Source organism: Pelodiscus sinensis, chromosome 3 (genome assembly GCF_052426305.1).
Source record: "Pelodiscus sinensis isolate ZL-2025 chromosome 3, ASM5242630v1, whole genome shotgun sequence".
NCBI lineage: Eukaryota > Metazoa > Chordata > Testudines > Trionychidae > Pelodiscus > Pelodiscus sinensis.
In genome coordinates, this window is record NC_143054.1 from 96,470,776 (window position 1) to 96,477,915 (window position 7,140).

At 53.0% G+C, this 7,140-nt stretch overlaps 1 long non-coding RNA gene across 1 annotated transcript; it reads right to left on the bottom strand.

Annotated features, from left to right (window-relative positions):
• Positions 1 to 724: 724 nt before the first annotated feature.
• LOC142827628 (uncharacterized) lies at positions 725 to 5,086 on the bottom strand. The gene is made up of 3 exons (XR_012902324.2): positions 4,980 to 5,086; positions 3,820 to 3,917; positions 725 to 3,015 (listed from the first exon to the last, which is right to left on the bottom strand). It is a non-coding gene; the product is annotated as an uncharacterized LOC142827628 (long non-coding RNA).
• Between the last annotated feature and the right edge of the window lie 2,054 nt (positions 5,087 to 7,140).

The following is a 7,140-nucleotide window of genomic DNA, read 5'->3' on the forward strand; positions in this document are numbered from 1 at the left end:
GACATGCGACCTTCCCCCCCGGTACAGGGTGGTCACGGCAGCTACATTAGCAACAGGCCACAATGCCAAAAGGACAAGAGGGCAGAGCCCTGAACCCAAATTACAGGCAGGTCTCAGTACCAATGGCACGAAGCTCCTGCTAATCCCTTCCAAATGAGTGGGATTCGACCTGCACCTGAATTACAGGGCAGTCCCTTCCCAGTAGGCTGCTACAGAAGACTCGTGCCAAGAGCCTAAAAGACAGCCACCTTCTCGTGAATTGCAGGGAGGTCACGCTGCACCGGCTTCCACAGAGCTCAAGATCCCCTAGAAGCCACAGGACCGTGACTTGCACCCTACTTACAGGGCAGTCACTCCCGCTAGCCAGCTAAATGAGCACACTGCCAACAGAGCACAGACCTGAACCCTACTTACAGGGAAGGCCACACTGCTCAAAGTATGAAAAGGCCTTAAGTGACCAGAGGCTCTTAATTTTTGGGGGGGGCTCACTCTGTCCAGGGTCCCATTCCTTCCCCTCCAGCTTCAGGGGCTTCCTCCCTTTCCTTTCCTCCTGTCCGACGGATTTTTCCTCGCGCCGTCCTTCCTTCTTTCTTCTCTTCCTTGGCAACCCTGGAACCAGAGAGACACACACACAGAGGGAGAGGCATGAGACATGATGGCACTACTTGTCATCAATTTGCTTCAAACAATGCCAGAGGAGCATCTCTTTTGGAACTTACCAGCAACGGCTGCAGAATGTCTCATCTCCAGCGGCCAGGCCATGAGCCACAGAGAGGCGAGGCGGTGCAATTCCAGGCCAGCTGGCAAGGGAGGGTGATGGGCAGGGACCCTGGACAGAGTTTCTCGGGGGCGCGGGGCTGGCACGACAAATAGTAACTCATGAGACTTGGACCCTCCTTACAGGGTGCTCATTCTGACCAGCAGCCATAGTACTGTAATGTGCAGTGGCACAAGGGCAGAGACTCGATCCCGAATTACAGGAAGGTCATCCAGCCCCAATTACTAGCATGCTGCTAATCCCTCAGCTGGAGCAAGGAGGGATCCAACCTATAGGTCCACGCTGTTTTCCAGCGTGGCCAGTCCAATTCGCCAGCTCCAGGCATATTAATGGCCAAGGAGAGGCGGGCAAGGACCTTTCCCTCAATTACAGGGAGGTCATGCCGGACAAGAGAGAGCAAGGGCCACAATGCGTTGCATAAAAGCGGGAAGTACGTGACATGTCCCCTGATTAACAGGATTGCCACGCTGACTAGGCTGAAACAGAGACCCCAGCATTCATTACAGGAAGGTCCCGGTGCTCAGGGGCCTAAAGCGCTCAATTTCCCCTATCAGCGGCATCCTGGTGACTTGCACCCGCATTACAGGGCAGTCACTCTCACTATCCAGCTGCCGTAGGCCAAAGGGCCGACCTGAACCCTCATTACAGGGTGGTCAGACTGCTCCAACACAGGCTGCCGCATAAGCAAGAGGAGGAAACTCCCTCCCTAAGAACACAGTGGTCACTCTGTCTAGCCGCATAAGAGAGCGCTATGTTCAGAGATCAGAACCCTTCATACAGGGTTGTCTCACAGTAAAAACCAAAAGGGGGCAACCTGAACTCTGGTTATAGGGTGGCCATCTATTCCATGAAAGAAAACTGGCTCTAAGCCCTCAAGAACTGGAAACATATGACCTACAACCCACTTATGGGTTGTATAATGCCACTATAATACCAACAAGCCACAAAGTCAAATGGACATTAGGTCACAGACCTGAACAGAAATTACAGGAATGTAAAAATACCATTGGTAGTAATCAAGAACTAATCCTTTCCATCTGAGAGGTATCTGACCTGCACCTGAATTAAAGGGCGGTCCATTCACTTTAGGTGTCTACAAAGGCACAGTGTCAAGAGCCTAAACAACAGAGACCATCTTCAGAATTACAGGGAGGTCTCTCTGCCAAAGGTATTAAAATCTTCAAACCCTTCCCTAAAAAATAGGTATGAAAGCTCAACCATCCCTTAACCCTTTCTATGACTAGTGGAAGGAGAAACCCATCTGTGCACTTGTAAGTTGTTCTCTGGTTCTGGGCAGTGTACAAAAATAAATATGCTGCAGCGATTTAAAAACTAAAATTAAAAATTATCTTTCATGTCCATAGCTATCATACTCATTCATCGACACACACATACAAAAACAAAAAAACCCACTGCCCAGAGTAGAAAAGAGCTCATAGTGACAGACTACCTGACCCATTTTCTAAATGGGATCGATTCTCCTCCACTCCAAAAGGTAAAGAAAGGTAAAAGCTGCACTCTATTTATTGGGAAGGGTACACTTAGACTTAGAAATGAAATAAGATAAAATGGAAGACCTATACCCTGCTTGCATGGAGGTGGATAGAGCGGAAGTGACACTATGATATTTCCCATGAGAAATAGGGGTAATAACCTCAACCCTACATAAATGGAAGGAACTCCAATTAGCTGAATAAGGGAATACACCTTATTAGGAAGTAATGAGGAAGAAACATGGACCTCAATTATTGGACGGATAAATGGGCGACACTATATAAATGTCTCCGAAACCCCAATAATAGGAAATATATATCTTATGTCTTACTTTCTGGGGCGGCTCACACACTCTAGACTGCCAAAATCCACAATGCCAGAAGAGCAGAGACCTGAACACAATTTACAGTCTGGTCTCATTACAAATAGTTATACATTAGACCTAATCACTGCTAAAAGGGCTGACCCTAACACCGCATTACAGGACAGTAATGAGCCAGCTAAATGAGCACACTGCCAACAGAGCACAGACCTGAACCCTACTTACAGGGAAGGCCACACTGCTCAATGTATGAAAAGGCTCAATAACCTTAATTGACCAGAGGCTCTTAATTTTGGGGGGGCTCACTCTGTCCAGGGTCCCTTTCCTTCTCCTCCAGCTTCAGAGGCTTCCTTGATTACTTTCCTCCTATCTGATTGATATTTCTTGGCATCTTCCTTTTTTCTTGTCTTCCTTTGTAGCACTGGAAACAGAGAGGGAGACAAAGAGAGACTGACTTGTCATCAATTTAATTCAAATAATGCCAGAGGGACCCTACTTACAGGGTGCCACAATAGCATAATTGGAAGCAATTAAAGGGTAAGGACTTGATCCCTGGTTGCAGGGCTTTCCCTTCCCTATTTACTAAAATGCTGTTAATCCCTCCCAAAGATCAAGGAGGGATAAAATCTAGACCCTGAGTTATAGGGTAGTCAATCAATTCACTGGCTTAAGGTGTAATGGAGGCAGGTCTCAGAACCAATGACACTAAAATAGCTCTAATCCCTTCTAAATTGGAAGAGTTCAACCTGCACCTAAAATATACTGTGCTCTGTTCTGTTTAACCAGCTAGAAGGTCCTAATGCCAAGAGCTCAAAGGCAGAGTCTTTCTACTGAATTACAGGCAGGCCACATAGCTCAAGGTACCAAATGCCTCCACCTTTCCTACAGAAGAAAGAGATTATTGTGACATGCACACTCCTTATAGATTTGTCACGCTGACTAGACTACAAACAAGGGATAATGAAAAGAGGGAAATAAGTCAAAGACCTTACTCTGAATTACTGGGAGGTCAAGCAGCTCAGGGGTCTAAACCTTGAATATCCCCATAAGTTTTGTGCTGTCATCACAGGTTAGTTACTCTTAATAGCTAGCTAACAGAGAATAATACCAAAAGTCCAGGATATTATAGATCTGAACCTTTTCTCCAGGGAAATCACACTGCTTAAGTTTTTAATAGCTTCAACTCCACCATATGACCCAAGTCTTAATTATGGGTGATGCTCACTGTGTCCAGAGTTTCTTTCCCTCTCCTCTACCATTAGTGGTTTCCTTTTTCCCCTCCTCTTTGCTCAGTTACTTGGAGGCTTTCTTTTTCTTCTCTTCCTTGAAGGAGTTGGAAAGAGACAGACAAACAGACAGAGAGAAGGTAAAATAAGTTATGGGAGGGCTTAGCACATTCTATATCCCCAACATAAACTGGGCATAAATGAGGAATTTGTTCTTGTTTTCCCCAAATCTGAAGACTGTCTAAGCCCTCTGCCACTCACCATCCACCTCAATGCTTCCCACCACCTCAGCCTGAATCCCTGCCAAGCACTTGCTGCCTGAGCCCTCGCTCTTCATCCCACCTCAATGCTTCCACCTTAGCTTGAACTCCTGCCGCTCACGCCTTGCCTCAGCGCTTCCCGCCAGCTCAGCCTGCGCCCCTGCTGCTCGCCTCCTGCCACTGCGCTTCCCTCCGCCTCCGGCTGAATCCGCCCGGTTCATCCCCCACCTCAGCTTCTACCTCAGCATGAGCCCGCCCAGCTCAGCGCTTCCCGCCTTCTCAGTCTCTCACCTCCACCCTTCCCGCCTCAGCCCCGCACCCAGTGTTGCCCGCCTCAGCGCGGGCCCCACATCCCAGCGATGCCTGCTTCGAGCCGAGCCCCCCGATTGCAGCGCTTCCCGCCTCGACCTGAGCACCGCACTTCAGTGCTCCCCTCACCTCAGCCCCAGCCCTCACCCCAGCGCTTCCCACCTCAGACTATGCACCGCAGCTCAGCACATCTTGCCTCAGCTTGTCCCCCCCCTCAGCGCCTCCAGCCCAGCCTGAACCTCTGCCACCCACCGACCACCTCAGCGCTTCCCACCACGTCCCTGCTTCTCAGCTCTCACCGCCTCACCTCGCACTTCCCGCCTCTGCACCCCCACCCCAGCGCCCCCAACTCAAACTGAGCCTGTCCCACCTCAGCACTTCCCATCTCAGACAGAGCCCCCCCGCCCCCAGTGTATCCTGCTCAGCCTGATCCTCTGCCACACACCGACCAACTAAGGATTTCCCACCTCTTCAGTTTGAGTCCCTCCTTCTCACCCCAACCTTCGGGAGTCTCACCTCAATCTTAGCCCCATAGCTCACAACACTTCCTGCCACAACCTCTGCACCCCCCCCCCCCCAGCACTTCCCACCTCAGCCTCTGCCACCAGACCTCAGTGCGTCCCTCTCAGCCTGGACCCTGCACCTAATTGCTTCCCACCTCAGACTGAGCCCCCCTCAACTCTGCTCTTTCCACCTCAGCCTGAGCCCCCCACCTCAGCACTTCCCACCTCAGATAGGGCCCTCCCCCCACCTCAGTGCTTCCATCACAGACCATGTCAGCATTTTCTATCTCTTCAGAATGAGCCCCTGATTCTCACCCCCCACCTCAGCGTTTCCCACACCAATTTGGACCATGCATCTAAGTGCTTCCTGCCTCAGACTGAGCCCCTCCTCACTTCAGCCCCTGCCACCACAGCCTGAGCCCCCCCACCTCAGCTCTTCCTGCCTTAGACTGAGCCCCCCTCACTTCAGCCCCTGCCACCACAGCCTGAGCCCCCCACCTCAGCTCTTCCCGTCTTAGACTGAGCCCCCCTCACTTCAGCCCCTGCCACCACAGCCTGAGCCCCCACCTCAGCTCTTCCCGTCTTAGACTGAGCCCCCCACCTCAGCTCTTCCCGTCTTAGACTGAGCCCTCCTCACTTCAGCCCCTGCCACCACAGCCTGAGCCCCCCCACCTCAGCTCTTCCCGCCTTAGACTGAGCCCCCCTCACTTCAGCCCCTGCCACCACAGCCTGAGCCCCCCCACCTCAGCTCTTCCCGTCTTAGACTGAGCCCCCCTCACTTCAGCCCCTGCCACCACAGCCTGAGCCCCCACCTCAGCTCTTCCCGTCTTAGACTGAGCCTCCCCATCTCAGCCCTTCCCACCTAAGCCTGAAACCCCCACCTCAGTGCTTCCCATCTCAGATAGAGCCCCCACACCTCAGTGCTTCCAGCTCAGCCTGATTGTCTGCCTCCCACAGACCACCTTAGCATCTCCCACCTCTTCAGAATGAGTCCCTGCTTCTCACCCCCCCCCCCCCACACACACACCTCTGTGCTTCCCACCTCAATCTGGACCCTGAACCTAAGTGCTTCCTGCCTCAGACTCAACCTCCCTCACCTCAGCCTTCTCGGCCTCAGCCTGCGCCCCCCACCTCAGCTCTTCCCACCTCAGACTGAACCCCCCGTCACTTCAGCCCCTGCCACCACAGCCTGCGCCCCCCACCTCAGCTCTTCCCACCTCAGACTGAACCCCCCCTCACTTCAGCCCCTGCCACCACAGCCTGCGCCCCCCACCTCAGCACTTCCCACCTCAGCCTGAACCCCCCAACTCAACACTTCCTGCTTCAGCTTCTGTACCCCTCCTCAGTGCTTCCCACCTCAGACAGAGCCCCCCTCACCTCAGTGCTTCTTGCTCAGCCTTATTGTCTGCCACCCACCGACCACCTCAGCACTTCCCGCCTCTTTAGAACGAGTCCCTGCTTCTCACCCCCCACCTCAGCACTTCCCATCTCAACCTGGACTCTGAACCTAAGTGCTTCCCGCCTCAGGCTGAGCCCCCCTCACCTCAGCCCTTTCCGCCTCAGCCTGAGCCACTCCCACTTCAGCATTTCTCACCTCAGCCTGAGCCCCCCACATCAGCGTGAGCCTCCCACCTCAGCCTGAAACACTTCCACCTTAGCACTTCCCACTTAAGCATGAACCCCGATTTCAGCACTTCCCATCTCAGACTATGCACCCCACCTCAGTGCTTCCAGCTCAGCCTCATTGTCTGCTGCCCACCGACCACGTCAGCACTTCCCTCTTGTTCAGTATGAGTCCCTGCATTTCACCCCCACCTCAGTGCTTCCCACCTCAATCTTAGCCCCATCGCTCAATACTTCCTGTCACAACCTCTGTATCCCCACCTCAGCACTTCTCACCTCAGCCTCTGCCACCAGACCTCAGTGCTTCCCGCTCAGCCTGGGCCCTTCACCTAATTGCTTCCCACCTCAGACTGAGCTCCCCTCAACTCAGCCCTTTCCGCCTCAGCCTAAGCCCCTCCCACCTCAGCACTTCCCACCTCAGACAGAGCCCCCCCCACCCTCCCACCTCAGTGCTTCAATCTCAGCCTGATTGTCTCCCACTCACAGATGATGTCAGCATTTCCCATCTCTTCAGAATGAGCCCCTGATTCTCACCCCCCACCTCGGCGCTTCCCACATCAATCTGGACCATGAATCCAAGTGCTTCCCGCCTCAGACTGAGCTCCCTCCCCCACTTCAGCCCTTG